This window comes from Bufo bufo, chromosome 9, assembly GCF_905171765.1.
Source record: "Bufo bufo chromosome 9, aBufBuf1.1, whole genome shotgun sequence".
Lineage (NCBI taxonomy): Eukaryota > Metazoa > Chordata > Amphibia > Anura > Bufonidae > Bufo > Bufo bufo.
Window position 1 is genome coordinate 8802910 of NC_053397.1, and position 16198 is coordinate 8819107.

General features: G+C 48.7%; 1 protein-coding gene across 5 annotated transcripts in view; it reads left to right on the forward strand.

Moving 5' to 3' along the window:
- Positions 1-7385: 7385 nt before the first annotated feature.
- ITPR1 (inositol 1,4,5-trisphosphate receptor type 1) overlaps positions 7386-16198 on the forward strand; it is a 97494-nt gene continuing 88681 nt past the window's right edge. For 3 of the 5 annotated variants that reach the window (XR_005774377.1, XM_040408696.1, XM_040408697.1), the window contains exon 1: positions 7387-7483. The gene's annotated coding sequence lies outside the window, so the exon portion shown is untranslated. Of the gene's footprint in view, positions 7490-14569; positions 14667-16198 lie in introns of those variants that run through there. The other 2 variants (XM_040408694.1, XM_040408695.1) reach the window with 2 other exon arrangements.

A 16198-nucleotide genomic window follows, 5' to 3' on the forward strand; every position in this document is an offset into this window, starting at 1 on the left:
CATTGTATGTAGAGAAATAAGTGGGAGCACAGGGCCCCATCATATTAGAATTGTGGGGTGTGTAGGTTACTATTTACAATACACATCCAGCTGCTGCAGAACTTCTTTACCATGATCCTATGCAATTTCCTTCTCGGGCTGTGACATATCACATGTGACTGACACAATCTCCTGCAAGTCTCTTTGTAGAGGGAACTGCAGGAAGTGGGGGCAGGGCCTGTGGTGATTGTGGGGGTGTATAGGGACATGTACACGCTGAATATCACCCAGGATTAGAACAGAATCAAGCTTCATCACCCACTTAGCCTGATGCACACGCAAACAGCGGGTCTGCAATATGCAGGTATCGGCCGTGGGCACCCCGCATCACGGGTGCGGACCTTTTCACCTGAAAGGATCCGCAATCGGGAAGGTCTGGTGTGGAACGGAGGCATGAAAGCCCACAGAAGCACTACGGAATTCTTCTGTGGGGTTTCTGTCCGTGCCTCTGCACTGCAAAAACAATAGCTGGCCCATAATAGAGCAGTCCTATCCTTGTACGGACAATATTAGGACATGAACGGCCAATGCAGACTTACCGAAACAGGATGCACACGGAGTCATTCCCATTTTCTTGGCCCCATTGGAGTGAATGGTTCCGCATATCGGCCGCAAAAAAATGGACAAACGGAATGGACAAAATACTTTTGTGTGCATGAGCCTAAGGCCTAGTTCACACGTCAGTGTTCGGTCAGCGATTTCTATCAGTGACTTTGAGCCCAAACCAGGTGCGGCTCTAAACCCAGAACAGGAGCAGATCTTCCCCTTATACCTTATGTCTGTGGAGGCGCCAATCCTGGTTTTGGCGCACAATCACTGATGGAAATCCCTGACTAAACACTGACGTGTGAATGGGGCTTAACCTGGTATTACAGTTTCAGAAATGTCTGTATCTAATCTGCTGCATGTGAATACACCCTAATTGGTTCAGCAGCTACCACTGCATGACCCGTTCTACCCTCACAATGGGGACAGCAAACCCATCCCCCAGATCCTGCAAAGGTACGGCCGCTCAGGGTTTAGCGCGCAGTGTTGGAAGCCAAAATCAGGAGTGGATCATATCAGGGCTCTTTCACACCTGCGTTATTGTCTTCCGGCATAGAGTTCCGTCGTCGGGGCTCTATGCCGGAAGAATCCTGATCAGGATTATCCTAATGCATTCTGAATGGAGAGAAATCCGTTCAGGATGCATCAGGATGTCTTCAGTTCCGGTACGGAACGTTTGTTGGCCGGAGAAAATACTGCAGCATGCTGCGCTTTTTGCTCCGGCCAAAAATCCGGAACACTTGCCGCAAGGCCGGATCCGGAATTAATGCCCATTGAAAGGCATTGATCCGGATCCGGCCTTAAGCTAAACGTCGTTTCGGCGCATTGCCGGAGCCGACATTTAGCTTTTTCAGAGTGGTTACCATGGCTGCCGGGACGCTAAAGTCCTGACAGCCATGGTAAAGTGTAGTGGGGAGCAGGGGAGCAGTATACTTACCGTCCGTGCGGCTCCCCGGGCGCTCCAGAGTGACGTCAGGGCGCCCCAAGCGCATGGATCACGTGATCACATGGATCACGTCATCCATGCGCATGGGGCGCTCTGACGTCATTCTGGAGCGCCCGGGGAGCCGCACGGACTGTAAGTATACCGCTCCCCCGCTCCTACTATGGCAACCAGGACTTTAATAGCGTCCTGGGTGCCATAGTAACACTGAAAGCATTTGGAAGACGGTTCCGTCTTCAAATGCTTTCAGTACACTTGCGTTTTTCCGGATCCGGCAGGCACCTCCGGCAAGTGGAGTACACGCCGGATCCCAACAACGCAAGTGTGAAAGAGGCCTCAGAAGAGAAAGTATAAAGAACAGATACGACTTTGTCTCTATATTTAATTCACTCCTGATTTTGGCTTCCTAAACCGCATACAAAAACCTGCCTGTGTGGTCGTACCCTAAGGCCCCTTTCACACGAGCGAGATTTCCGCATGGGTGCAATACGTGACGTGAACGCATAGCGCCCGCACGGAATCCTGCCCCATTCATTTCAATAGGTCTTAGTTTTCTCATTATCTTAATTGCATCCATTATCTTTCTCTTCATCCTACACTTCCATGACATACCGCACCATCTTCTACTTCCTTCTTTTTCTAAACTAGCTCTTAACATACACGTCAGTGCCTTTATTTCCTATAAACCTGCCTGTGTGGTCGTACCCTAAGGCGTCAGTGCCTTTATCTCCTATAAACATGCCCATTCTCAAGATGGCCATCCCCTTCATTTGTTGCTACTGCGCCTGCGCTTGTCCCATTCCGTCCGTACCCCAAGTGCCTTAATCCAATATGGCCACCGCTAGTGTTGGCATGTATTGCGCATGCGCCTCCCCCATTCATCGGCCGGACATCCGGTCTCTCGCATCCTTTTCTTCCTGCGGCGCTTACCAGCAGCACACTGCTCCCTGTTCAGCGTCCTCCACGTGGGACGCCATCGCTTCAGCTCCGACCACTCTGCCATTTAGGTAAGCGTTAGGCCCCTTTTACACGGGCGAGTATTCCGCGCGGATGCTATGCGTGAGTTGAACACATTGCACCCGCACTGAATCCTGGCCCATTAATTTCTATGGTGCTTTTTACACGAGTGGTGATTTTCACGCATCACTTGTGCGTTGCGTGAAAATCGCAGCATGCTCCTCTTTGTGCGTTTTTCACATAGAAATGAATGGGGTTGCGTGAAAATCGCAAGCAAGTGCGGATGCGGTGCGATTTTCACGCACGGTTGCTAGGAGATGATCGGGATGGAGAGCCGATCATTATTATTTTCCCTTATAACATGGTTATAAGGGAAAATAATAGCATTCTGAATACAGAATGCTTAGTACAATAGGGCTGGAGGGGTTAATTTTTTTTTATAATAATTAAACTCACCTTAATCCACTTGATTGCGCAGCCGGCATCTCTTCTGTCTTCTTTGCTGTGTGGAGGAAAAGGACCTGTGGTGACGTCACTCCGGTCATCACATGATCCATCACATGATCTTTTACCATGGTGATGGATCATGTGATGGACCATGTGACGACTGGAGGTCCTTTTCCTGCAATCAGTAAAGAAGGAGACAGAAGAGAAGCCGGGCTGCGCGATCAAGTGGATTAAGGTGAGCTTAATTATTTTTATTTCTTTTTTAACCCCTCCAGCGCTATTGTACTATGCATTCTGTATTCAGAATACAATCTACAGAATACCGATCCCAAGGTTTGGGTACCAAACATGCGCGATTTTTCTCACGCGAGTGCAAAACGCATTACAATAGTTTGCACTCACGCGGAAAAATTGCGCATGTTCCCGCAACGCACCCGCACCTTTTCCCTCAACGCCCGTGTGAAAGGGGCCTTAGTCTTGATCTCTCAGGTACTGCATCTTATATGCACTTCCATCACATTCTATGTGTTCCATATTTATTACAACTCTTTCTTCCTGTGACAGTATTCCCGTTCCTTTACTATACATCTCCCCGTATACTCCCCGTATACCATACATACCCCCTGTATCCTATCTCACTACTCTCTTTGTTCTCTATGCCCTCACCTTACTGCTCATACCTCTACTCCTGATCCACCTCATGCCCTGTGACATCAGCCATCCAGCTATATATCACCTCGACCTTATTGCCCATTGGACCTTGTTTCTTATTTCCCTGTATTTGTAGCTAATTTACAGGATTTTTATGATTTAGTTTATCATTTAGTTACCATCGCAATAAAGAGGGCTTCATTAAAATTACAAATGGAGATTTGTTTGAGCTTTTGATTTTTTGATCTTTATTTTTGATTTTAAAAAATGTTCCCCTTTTTTCCCCTTCTTTGTATTCTGAGATAAATCCCTGGTTTGGTTACATTAAACCCACCTTTGCATATCATTTTGAGAGTGCGCGGGTTCATTGATATGGACTATAGTGGGCATACACCCTCATACCACGCCACCTCCCCTTAGTGGAGGGCATTTTCCATTTTTTTTCTATTTGACCATTGATTTCAATGGGTCTGTGCACATGAGCGTTTTTTTCACGTATCAGTTCTGCGTTGCGTGAAAAACGCAGCATGTTCTATATTCTGTATTTTCCACGCAACCTTGGCCCCATAGAAGTGGATGGGGCTTCCGTGAAAAACGCATTGCGTCCGGAAGCAGGTCTGGATGCGATGCATTTTTCGCTGATGGTTTCTGTAAACCTTCAGTTTTTTGAACGCATTTCACTCGCACGGAAAAAGCTGAACAACTGAACGCAATCGCAGACAAAACTGACTAAACTTGCTTGCAAAATGGTGCGAGTTTTACTGAACGCATCCGGACCTGATCCGTCACGCTCAGATTGTGTCCGGATGTGTTCAGTGAAACTCGCCCCATTTCAAAAACAAGTTTAGTCAGTTTTGTCTGCGATTGCGTTCAGCGGTTCAGATTTTACTCACGTGGACGCAATATTACCCTACAGATCCCAGCATCGCAGATATTGTAATGTTTCCCTGTATGTGACACTTTCATGTCTGTATCACGTGTGAGAATCGCAGGAAATGTGCGACCGGCGTAAAACTGTGAAAACTCGTTACTTATTCTAATTATCAACACACAAGGCGGGAGCAGGAGCGTCCATCTTTCTACATTTCCACTATATTTAGTGTCGATTATATTCTTCACCCCCCGGGATGTCCCCGGCGGGGGCTCTCCATTACACGACGCCTTTCCAGTGTAAAACCTCATTTACACATCCGTGTCCGTGCTCAAATCCATGAGAAGGTGGTCAGTGATGCATCCGTGAAGTTGTCCGTGAAGGATCCGTGTTGGGTCCGTGTGTCCGTTTTTTGCTGTCCTTGTTTCACTGATCCTGCACAATTTTCAAAGCATGTCTTCCTAATGATTCATGAAACACGGATGGCGTCTGCGTTGCATCCGTGGCTTTTTCACGGACCCATAGACTATAATGATGGATCCATGAACACGGACGAAATAGAGCATGCATCCGCGCTAAAAACACAGACTTACGGACCGTGCTAAAACACTGATGTCTGAATACACATATTAAAATGAATGGAGACGTGTGCTGTCCGTAAAACGCTGACATGTGAATGAGGCTTAACCCTGAGCTCCTCATTGCAGAACCTTCAGATTACAGAATTCCTGAGTAACGGACTCCAAAAATAGAGTCCATATGTCCCAATAGGACTGAAGCAGAGGGACAAGGGCCCAGTTACACAGGACAGGTGCATTGTAAGCTCTGCTGCTGGGCCTCATGGGCCCCGGTGTTGCTAGGGCCCATTGTCATGTCGAGGCCTGGTCTACAAAGCCATCCTATACCCTGCTAGGTCAGTTGCTAAGGCCACACGGCGATGTTGGTCATGTGGTGAATTGTGACATTGCATTTAACACCTGGTGTCATGTGACCTGATGGATCCAGAAATCCAAAGCTGCAGATCGCAAGTTTCACGCGACTTTGCAGTTGATGACCGGCCTGCTTGTGGCCTGTCCGTGCACCAATCTTAGTTTGTTTTTTTGCCAGAGTTTCAAAGTTCTACAACCAAAGTTGCCTTCTGGTTGTCGCCTAAACCGGTGCAGCTGAGGTATGTCGCAGTTTCTAATTGTATCTGCATTCCAAGGATGCCGACACAGTGTAAGGGCTCATGCACACGACCGTGCCGTTTTTTGCGGTCCGCAAAAAAATGGATGCCGCCCGTGTGCCTTCCGCAATTTTCAGAACGGAACAGGAGCCCCATTATAGAGATGCCTATTCTTGTCCGCAAAACAGACAAGAATAGGACAGGACTCATGATTTTTGCGGGGCCACGGAACGGAGCAACGGATGCGGACAGCACACAGAGTGTGCGGATCTATTGAAATGAATGGTTCCGTATACAGACCGTATACGGAATCAAAATACGACCCGTATACAGGACGCAAAAAACGTTTGTGTGCATGAGCCCTAATACAATGGTGAGGCGGGGGGCGCTCTCCCCAGCAGCAGGCGCGATGCAGTGACATCATCAGCACCTGCTGAGCTATACAGAACAGTGCACATGCGCGCTCCTGCGGGTGTGATGACATCACTGCATCAGCCCTGTTGCTGGGGAGATTAGGATGTGCACTAAGGGGGCAGCACTAATGGTAGGGGCACTAAGGGAACTGGCCTCCCAGCACCGCTGCGCAGCTCCCGTCCTGACCTCCCAGCACCGCTGCGCTTGCATAGCATTTTATTGTAACCCTTACATAATGCTGTCAGTGTTACCCAATACTTTCCAGAACTGTAAGGGTTACATAACATCATAAATCAATATACAGCGCTGGGAGGTCAGGACGGGAGCTGCACTGCGAGTCCGGAGCGTGACACTCGCCGGTCTGAAAGTGACCCAAATGTCCCTTTTTTTGATCTGAAGTTTAGGTTTGCGACATTGATCCAGAAAATGTTTCTCTGGTTCCCTGCGCCGCTCCTGATCCCCGCACCGCCGACGCCGCTTCTCCCCGTGCGCGGATGAAAACATCCGGTGTCGGCGGCGGCGCGGTGAGTCCGGTATATGGGGGAGCATTTGTTAGTTTCGGATAACCCCTTTCACAATACATCCACAATACTGACCCGGCCCCTCTCTGTCCATCAGATTGCTTCATTATCAGATGCGATATGGATTCTAGAAATTTCTATATTCAGTTAATTTTTGCGTCATAAGGATATGAAGGGAAATGGATTATTTTTTTTTTTTTTACCCAATGAACCAAAATTGTCCCTCTTTGTCTTTCCATGCTGTAAAGGTGGGCAGCAGCAGGACTATCAGGATGGAGCAGGGAAAGGTGGGCAGCAGCAGGACTATCAGGATGGAGCAGGGAAAGGTGGGCAGCAGCAGGACTATCAGGATGGAGCAGGGAAAGGTGGGCAGCAGCAGGACTATCAGGATGGAGCAGGGAAAGGTGGGCAGCAGCAGGACTATCAGGATGGAGCAGGGAAAGGTGGGCAGCAGCAGGACTATCAGGATGGAGCAGGGAAAGGTGGGCAGCAGGACTATCAGGATGGAGCAGGGAAAGGTGGGCAGCAGCAGGACTATCAGGATGGAGCAGGGAAAGGTGGGCAGCAGCAGGACTATCAGGATGGAGCAGGGAAAGGTGGGCAGCAGCAGCACTATCAGGATGGAGCAGGGAAAGGTGGGCAGCAGCAGGACTATCAGGATGGAGCACCTTGTGCCCCCCTCTAAAGTACATCCAGAGAGCGGGCATGACGTCACCTGCCGTCTGACCAATCAGCGCCTGAGAAAAGTTCTCCCATCCTTGAAGTAACGGGCCTGTGTGCCTCCTCTGGCGCGGAGCATGCCGGGAAGTGTAGTCGGCGGCCGAGGGATGCAGGACTACAATCCCCGCAGCCCATATAAAGAGCTTGAGCTGCGAGGAGGGGGCCAGAGCCGGGAGAGGAGCATGGATGCGCGGCGGAGCGGGAGCAGCAGACAGGTACGGGGCCCCTGCAGAGACGGAGACCTTGTATCTCTGCCGTCACCGGCTTCCTGCAGGCACCGGACTGTGCCATCATCCTATAGGCGCCTTCTATAGGGTGCAGGTGGGGGGCAGGGGTCCTGGGAAAGTTGGGGGGGTCCTGTGGATGTGAGGAGATGATCTGTTGGTTCTGAGATTTTATGTTTGCACTAGGAGGATGTGACGGGGCATGAAGAGTTAATCCTGGCACCAGGAAGCATGCACATTAAAGGGTTAATGAATGTGTGCGCTGCTCAGGTGGGCCCTGGGCTAGTGAGGCTGATCCCAGCTCCAGGAGCCTCAGGCAGGTTGTGTACAAGTCTTTTATTTTTTTATTTTTTTCATGGTTTTGGATTTTTTTTGTGTTTGCATTTTTTTATTTGGATCCCCCGTCTCCCCCCCCGAGGATCTGTTGATGTGACCTGGTGATGATGAATCTCCTCCATGTGAGGAGTTGTAGTAACCTCGCTCCTCTTATCTGGTATCCAAGAACCTTTGACCTGGATCTCCATGGTGGATCCCGATCTGATCCTTTACACTGCAGGCGGCTGCTGCTGCTGCTGCTGCAAAACTACAACTCCCATCTTACGCGGATATCCTGCAGCTGGATAGTAAGGTGTGTGTGCGTCCTTGTGGCTCTTCAGCTGCCCTGCAACTACAACCCTCAGCATGTGCTAACCGCCTGGATTCTAATCTGATCGTCTGCAGTAAGGCCTATTCTAAGTGATCTGCTGGGACTTGTAGTGTCCCAGAACGCCGAGCACCTGCAGGTCGCTAACCACTGGGTATTACGTTCTCTATCAGGAAGGGGATCCCGCCATGGACAGGAGCCGATCGCATCGCCATATACCGGCAAATAAATAGATATACGGAAGAAAACCTCCCTTACCGGCTCCAGCCCAGGATTAAATCCTATGTCAATGGATGCGGCGTGACGCGGCGAGCGAAGACGCCCACAATAGAAAACCAGGGTCCAGCGCGGCCTTAATCTAAACTGTGGACCTTATTGAAGCGTGCACATGCAATTAAAGACTGGGTTTTCTTGATGCGTTTCGCGCAACACTAGCTGGGTTTTCTTGACGCATTTCGGGCAACACGAGCCCTTTTGAGAAAGAGCTAGTGTTGCGCGAAACGCATCAAGAAAACCCAGTCTTTTTTTATTTCATGTGCACGCTTCAATAAAGTCTACAGTTGGAGAAGCCCCATCTACTGGCAGTGTAAACCGACGACCCTAATCATGTTTCTCGGAGGAAATGTGCGTGCCCACGGCCACAAAGCTGCTACGTAACCTCACAATTAGCAGCGCAAGGTGTCCTACAAAATGGGACTCCCTATAGTTAACCAAATGAACCCCAAAAAATGCCAGTTGATGTGGTGAAGGGCACCAAGGAGCATCCTGCCCTACATAACCTGAAAGACTGTTCTTCCAGGATGAACATAAAGTTGTGGCTCTGGCGCATAACCAGTAAAGCCGACAGAATGAAGGTCAATAGCGGCCGCCACATTATAACCTGGGCTCCACCAGAGACTCTTCAGAACCTGATGCTGATCATACCCAGCTCAAGCCGTCGCCAGCCGAGAGGCAGGGATCCTGGTCCAGATCCCTATATACAAGAACATATATAATTATATACAGGAGATGCCCAGGTTATACCAGCTGTACATATATAATTCTATACAGGAGATGCCCGGGTTATACCAGCATGGTCCATATCACTATATACAAGAAGATGTATAACTTATACCAGCTGTACATATATAATTATATACAGGAGATACCCAGGTTATACCAGCTGTACATATATAATTCTATACAGGAGATGCCCAGGTTATACCAGCATGGTCCATATCACTATATACAAGAAGATGTATAACTTATACCAGCTGTACATATATAATTATATACAGGAGATACCCAGGTTATACCAGCATGGTCCATATCACTATATACAAGAAGATGTATAACTTATACCAGCCATACATATATCATTATATACAGGAGATGCCCAGGTTATACCAGCTGTACATATATAATTATATACAGGAGATGCCCAGGTTATACCAGCATGCTCCATATCACTATATACAAGAAGATGTATAACTTATACCAGCTGTACATATATAATTTTATACAGGAGATGCCCAGGTTATACCAGCATGGTCCATATCACTATATACAAGAAGATGTATAACTTATACCAGCTGTACCTATATAATTATATACAGGAGATGCCCAGGTTATACCAGCTGTACATATAGAATTCTATACAGGAGATGCCCAGGTTATACCAGCTCTACATATATAATTATATACAAGAGATGCCCAGGTTATACCAGCCGTACATATAGAATTATATACAGGAGATGCCCAGGTTATACCAGCTGTACATATAGAATTATATACAGGAGATGCCCAGGTTATACCAGCTGTACATATAGAATTATATACAAGAGATGCCCAGGTTATACCAGCATGGTCCATATCGCTGTATACAAGATTTTTATCTAGCATGAAAAGGAATTTTTTTTTTCCTCCTAAAATGAAGAAAGTTGGCATTTGCCTCAAGGACAGTTTTTGTTCTCCTGGGTCAACGCTGCAGGAGAATAGGCTAAGGCTACTTTCACACTTGCGGCAGTGTGATCCGGCGGGCAGTTCTGTCGTCTGAACTGCCCGCCGGATCCGCCGATTTGGATGTGACTGAAAGCTTTTGCAAGAACGGATCCATCTCTCCACTTGTCATTTTTTTTTTTCATATTTTTACCGGTCTGCGCATGCAGAGGCCGGAAGGACGGATCCGGCATTCAGGCAAGTCTTCAGTTGTTTTTTTTTTTTTTGCCGGAGATAAAACCGTAGCATGCTACGGTTTTATCTTTTGCCTGATCAGTCAAAACCACTGAACTGAAGACATCCTGATGCATCCTGAAGGGATTACTCTCCATTCAGAATGCACGGGGATATGCCTGATCAGTTCTTTTCCGGTATTGAGCTCCTAGGACGGAACTCTATGCCGGAAAAGAAAAACACTAGTGTGAAAGTACCCTAAACTGGATGGAAACTACATTACTGTCACTATGACCTGTATAATTGTGCTGTTGGCGACTTTTGTTGCTTTGTGCATGATGGTAAGTTGCAGAATAGTGAGCGCAGCTCTGAAGTATAATGCAGGATGTAACTCTGGATCAGTACAGGATAAGTAGGGGTGGGCGATATGGCCTAAAATCTATATTGCGATATAATTTTAAGCATGTGCGATATGCGATATATATTGCGATATATTGTTTTCTATATTTGGGGGGCGAGTTTAAACTTTTTTTTACTTTTTATTTAATAACTATTAGTCTCCTTAAGGGCTAGAACGTAGAACCCTTATCATATTCACCCTAATAGAGCTCTATTAGGGTGAATAGGACTTTACACTCTCCCTGCTGCCCTGTGCTTTGTGCACACAGCAGCAGGGAGCTGATCCCCCTCCCTCCCCTAAACGGTGCCATCCACAGATCCCCCCCCTCCCCTAAACGGTGCCATCCACAGATCCCCCCCCTCCCCTAAACGGTGCCATCCACAGATCCCCCCCCCTCCCCTAAACGGTGCCATCCACAGATCCCCCCCCCTCCCCTAAACTGTGCCATCCACAGATCCCCCCCCCTCCCCTAAACGGTGCCATCCACAGATCCCCCCCCTCCCCTAAACGGTGCCATCCACAGATCCCCCCCCCTCCCCTAAACGGTGCCATCCACAGATCCCCCCCCTCCCCTAAACGGTGCCATCCACAGATCCCCCCCTCCCCTAAACAGTGCCATCCACAGATCCCCCTCCCTCCCCTAAACGGTGCCATCCACAGATCCCCCCCCTCCCCTAAACGGTGCCATCCACAGATCCCCCCCCCTCCCCTAAACGGTGCCATCCACAGATCCCCCCCCCCCCCTCCCCTAAACGGTGCCATCCACAGATCCCCCCCCCTCCCCTAAACTGTGCCATCCACAGATCCCCCCCCTCCCCTAAACGGTGCCATCCACAGATCCCCCCCCTCCCCTAAACGGTGCCATCCACAGATCCCCCCCCCCTCCCCTAAACGGTGCCATCCACAGATCCCCCCCCTCCCCTAAACGGTGCCATCCACAGATCCCCCCCTCCCCTAAACAGTGCCATCCACAGATCCCCCCCCCCTCCCCTAAACGGTGCCATCCACAGATCCCCCCCCCTCCCCTAAACGGTGCCATCCACAGATCCCCCCCCTCCCCTAAACGGTGCCATCCACAGACACCCCCCCTCCCCTAAACGGTGCCATCCACAGATCCCCCCCCTCCCCTAAACAGTGCCAGCCACAGATCCCCCCCCTCCCCTAAAAGGTGCCATCCACAGATCCCCCCCTCCCCTAAAAGGTGCCATCCACAGATCCCCCCCCCTCCCCTAAACGGTGCCATCCACAGATCCCACAAATCAAATTGGCTTCTCAGGAGATATATATGTTAAAGGCATCTCATTCAGTAGTATTGCCTATATATGCCTTTAACATATATATCTCCTGAGAAGCCAATTTGATTCTAAAGGGTTAATTTAATTCATCCTGTAATGTAAACTCTGTGTCATCTGTCCCTTCTCTTATCTCTCTGCTCCTTATCACTAGAGAGCCCGACAGCCTCAGTGTAATGTAACCTGTTCTACAGTCTGACTCACGGCTCTTCTAACTCAATGAATCGAATGAGTCACTGACTGAGTCGGATCTTTAGATTCTTGTGACTCATTCGATTCCTTTAGACTCCCTGACCCTGCACTACTCCGAGGACTGAGTCAGAGCTGCTACTGTGCTGTGCTGGCCTCGCCCCCTCAGCTCTGGTCGGTGATTGGTTGGTGGGCTGGGAGGGGAGGGGCTGGCAGAAGCAGCTTCCACTCTAAGATCATATTACTGACTCCTCCCAGTCCCTCCCTCAGGCTCCTGCTGCCAGCGTGAGGTGAGGTGAGCTGAGCGTCTCTGTCTGCAGTGTCTGTCTGCTGGGACTGAGAGCCGATTCAAACAGATCGGATCATTCAAGTGAATCGACTCCTCCGGTTCCCAGTGAATCGATTCAAATGAACGATTCGTTCATGAACCGGACATCACTAGTTACCGGAGCTAAGACCTAGTAAGGTATACAGTAAAGAGATCACCAATTAATAAAGTTAAAGTTACTGATTAGTTTTTAAATGTTCTACTGTCAGCGGCGTGGCCCTGTATGTTCTAACCCCCAGGCAAGCGTCCCTGTCACCATGGGAACGCCTGGGGGTTAGAATATACCATCGGATTTGAGTTTTCACGCACTCACTGAGATCGTGAAAACTCAATGATTTACTGTCAGTCCCTCCCCTCCTCCTCTTGTCATTGGTGGTCAGCGGCAGCCGCGCACAGTGGGGAGGGAGGGACTCTCTCCTTCTCCACTGTGCCGGCTCAGGATCATATCGCGGTCCGGCGATATAGGCGATATGCTCAAAATCCATATCGTGGCACAAATTTATATCGCATATCGCCTATATCGTCTATATCGCCCACCCCTAAGGATAAGTAATGTATGTACACAGTGACTGCACCAGCAGAATAGTGAGTGCAGCTCTGGAGTATAATACAGGGTGTAACTGTCAGGATCAGTACAGGATAAGTAATGTATGTACACAGTGACTGCACTAGCAGAATAGTGAGTGCAGCTCTGGAGTATAATACAGGATAAGTAATGTATGTACACAGTGACTCCACCTTTTTTATTTAGATGAATTCTTATAATATCCAGTTTACATCTAGTGGATGATTCTTATTCTTCTAAGTCATTTGTGTAGCTTGGCCTAGCAATACACAGCCATCTGTGGATAACTGTAGAACTACAAGGCTCAGCATGCCATTGCTCAGGGTTGTTGGTGTCTCTTGTACATGTTCGGCTTTGCGGTCTCTGCCGCTTTCCTCCTCCTCCTCCTCCTGATTTTTCTATTTATAGGATCACAAGACATTATTGTAACCAAGTTGAAGAGTATATTTTCATTCGATCACCTTCCTCCTCTGCATTCTGCACCATCTGGAAGGCTGCGCACACTCCACTGGTTTGGAGAACTACATCTCTGTGTGGAGGTGAAGAGTAAACTTTGCCCAAGCCTGGAAGCCTCTTCCTTGGGGCACTTTGCTTTATGTGAGGATTTTTACCCTCTGCCCAGCGTCTCCTTAAAGTGCCAGGCGGAATCTGAACCCTGCTGTGGCATCGATAACGGATTTCATGTTTACATCAAATTTCAGTAAACTTTATCTTATCATAATACAGTAGTTATAAGAGGAGCGGCTGATATCAGTCACATATGATGTAATGTCTCTGGAGGTTATATCAGTACTGGAGCGTTATAAGAGGAGCGGCTGATATCAGTCACATATGATGTAATGTCTCTGGAGGTTATATCAGTACTAGAGCGTTATAAGAGGAGCGGCTGATATTGGTCACATACGATGTAATGTCTCTGGAGGTTATATCAGCACTGGAGCGTTATAAGAGGAGCGGCTGATATCAGTCACATACGATGTAATGTCTCTGAAGGTGATATCAGCGCTAGACCGTTATAAGAGGAGCGGCTGATATCAGTCACATATGATGTAATGTCTCTGGAGGTTATATCAGTGCTGGAGCGTTATAAGAGGAGCGGCTGATATCAGTGACATATGATGTAATGTCTCTGGAGGTTATATCAGTGCTGGACCGTTATAAGAGGAGCGGCTGATATCAGTCACATATGATGTAATGTCTCTGGAGGTTATATCAGCGCTGGAGCGTTATAAGAGGAGCGGCTGACTTGATGCAGTAATGTGAGTGCCGCGGTTTCTGCAGCTGGTGCCTGGATTTGTGGTGCGCCGCACCGGGGCTGCTTTATTATAGCAGAAGGGGATTTTCTCATTGATCCTTTAAGATGAGGCCTGGTCTGGTGGCGGGATCAGTCCGAGCTCTGGAGGCCTTTATACTGGGGAAGAAATGCTGATTCTGAGCTTTAATATTTTTTTATATCCAGGCCAGCACAGAACTGATGTGAAGCTCGGACAGCGAGTCGCCCTGTATTTGGTGTGAGCCTGTCGAGTTCCCTGCTGCCCGAACCTTACAGCTCTCCTGTACTGTTAAACTGCGGCCCTTAGGTGTGCTGGCCCTTTAACAGGTAGATGGAGTCAGGTCTATATAGATAGTTGTCATGTTGGTCATACAGTCTTGACGTTCATTTCGGATGGGATATCTGCATTGCAGTCACTTGTCAGCTTGGGACTTGTGGTTCTACACCAGGCATCAGCAACCCCAGCTCTCCAGATGTTCTGAAACTACAACTCCCAGTATCATGCTTTCACTTCTAGGTGCATATGCTTGCTGGGAATTGTAGTTTCACAGCAGCTGGAGTCGCTGATCCCTGTTCTACACAATGTATCCAATGCTACCAGGTTTGATAGTCAGTTCCCTTTTCAAGATGATCAGGAATGACTTTGTACAATATCACAAAGAGACTTTACTAGAAAACTCACAAGATGCCTAAATATTGGAGGGCATCTCGACCTGCAGCAGCCGCGCTTCCTGCCCTTCTGACCGGTCGCCTTCTGATTAGAAGGCCACTAGTTGCAGCCGGCTCTGCCGCATTTCTATCTCACAATCTTAACTCCTGATCGTAGAGCGATTTTATATTGGGTGCCAGGACCTGCCAGATCCCTGATTATCGGTGCCCAGGTGTCGTGCCAGTCGCTGATCACCTTGTAGACCTTCCCCGGAATCCGTTCTGTTCCGCGCTGCACTGGTCCTCACTTGGGGTCTATTTTTGGGCTATGAATTCTAGGAATGTAAAGCCATAAACAGGACGTTTCATAAAATCAGTGCCAGTCGCTGATGTTCTGGACGCTCGCCGTAAGCGCCGGATCACGGCCTGGACAACCACAGCTTCCTGACGGGACCGTGATCTCCATGTTATTGGGGGTTCTCTGTTCTCGGCTGTAGCGGTCATGTTCCCGTATGAGGCTTTATACTGCAGGACGTAGCGTGCACTCTTCTCCGGAACTTTTGTTTCAGGTTTTTCTCAATTTTTAAGGTTTCTGCTTGCTGTCGGTGAATATATTCATGTTTTTTATTTTGAGGCTGAAAACGCATTCTGAGCTAGTCCTACTTACACTGTGTTTGGGGTTTGTTACAATGTATCAGTCTGGCATCCAAGCAGTAGCACTCGAGGGCGTTCCCAGGATGGATACATTGTACCCAGCAGCCGATGATACCTCGGAATAGGAAGTACATGAGACCGATCGCTGCTTTGTCACCTGGACGGCATCTGTGCATGAAATGCTGCGACGCTCGTATCGGGGGGTGAAACTGGGGATATGTTCAGGGTCATCTCTTCTCCTTTGTGTCCACTCCAAGTTATGGCTTCAAAAAACAACATAAAAAAAAAAACCTGAGGTCATCATTCTCTGATCTGTGGGGGTCTGACACCTGGGACCCCCGCTGATCAGCTGTTTGAGGAGACACCGGTGCTCAGAGTACCGCAGCAGCCGCCTTCTCTCTGCTCACCAACCACAGCGCCGTGCATTGTATAGTGGCCGTGCTCGGTATCGCACTCAGCCCCATTCTCTTCAATGCCGTTGCGTTGCGCCTAGGCCATGTGACCAATGACCGTGACATTACTGGCCTAGGGGAAAACGGAGAGAAGGCCGCGGCGCT